The sequence below is a fragment of the Triticum dicoccoides genome, chromosome 5B, assembly GCF_002162155.2.
Source record: "Triticum dicoccoides isolate Atlit2015 ecotype Zavitan chromosome 5B, WEW_v2.0, whole genome shotgun sequence".
Classification (NCBI taxonomy): Eukaryota; Viridiplantae; Streptophyta; class Magnoliopsida; order Poales; family Poaceae; genus Triticum; species Triticum dicoccoides.
Genome location: NC_041389.1, coordinates 138,632,785 through 138,634,247, shown reverse-complemented (window position 1 = coordinate 138,634,247; position 1,463 = coordinate 138,632,785).

The following is a 1,463-nucleotide window of genomic DNA, read 5'->3' as shown; positions in this document are numbered from 1 at the left end:
CAAGAAAAGGGTGAACGAAAAAGAGGGCGAATAAAATGGCAATTTTTTTGAAGTGGGAGAGAGGAAAACGAGGGGCAAATGGCAAATAATGTAAATTGCGAGGAGATGAGATTTGTGATTAGAAACCTGGTTGATGTTGAAGATATTCCCTGGCAACGGCGCCAGAAATTCCTTTTGATGTCTGCTAGAACTACGTCAGTATTTCCCAAAGAGGAAGGGATGATGTAGTATAGCGATGGTTGGTATTTACCTTAGTGATGACACCAAGGTTATCAAACCAGTAGGAGAACCTCCTCACACCACATAAACAGCACCTGCACACCAATAACAAATACTCGCAACCCTACGTGTTAAAGCACTACAAAAAAAGACACTTCCGTGACATTTTGGGCCGAATGAAAAAAAATTCTGTCATACATATGACAGTTCTATGACGACAATTGTGACAAAACCCGGTATCATCATAGATGTGGTGGGCTCCTACTTCTATGACAAAAAATCATGACAGAAAATGGGCTTTTCGTCCTGGGCGGGCCGGAGACGCAGTTGCATAACACTCTTTGGGACGTCCATGACGAAAAAACCATGGTAGAAGCGAGGGGGAGGAAAATTTCGGGGAGTTGCCGGTTACGGTGGGAGGTCGGGGCCGAGCGATGCGCGTTTCTCTCATAGACGTACGCGCGTGTGTGCGAGGCGTTGGCTCTAACTGAACCCAAGCGAGGCATTGGGCTCTAACTGAACCCGAGCGATTGCACTGCAGGCTACGCGTTACTGAACCCGAGCGATCGATCGATGGCTGTTAACTGAACCCGATCGAGCGATTCCTTTGCTACTGCTACTAACAGAAGCCGATCGATTGGATGAACAGTGAGAGTTGTGCGCGGGAGGGGGGGGGTTGAATGAACAGTGAGCGGTGGCGTTTCCTATGGATGAACGGGACCCCGTGGTGTGGTGGGCTGGATGAACAGTAGACGATGGAGGGGTGCCCGTGGAGGGGTGGTTGCATAGGACCCCGTGGTGTGGAGGGCTATGAACAGTAGACGGTGGAGGGGTGCCCGTGGAGGGTGGTTGAACAAGAGCCGGTGGAGTAGCGCGCGGTGGAGGCTGGATGAACAGGAGCCCGTGGAGGCTGGAGGAGGTCGACGGTAGCCCGTGGAGGCTGGAGGAGGTCGACGATGGAGATGAACAGTATCCCATGGAGTCCCGTTTTGCGGTACGCCACACCCTTCCCAATGAACAGGACCCCCGTTTCGACCGTAGGAGGTCCATTTCGTCCGTTTTGCGGTACGCCAGACCCCTCCCGATCAATAGGACCCCCGTTTCGACCGTAGGAGGTCCGCTTCGTCCGTTTTGCGGTACGCCACACCCCTCCCGATCAACGGGACCCCCGTTTCGACCGTAGGAGGTCCGTTTCGTCCGTTTTGCGGTACGCCACACCACTCCCGATCAACATGACCCCCGTT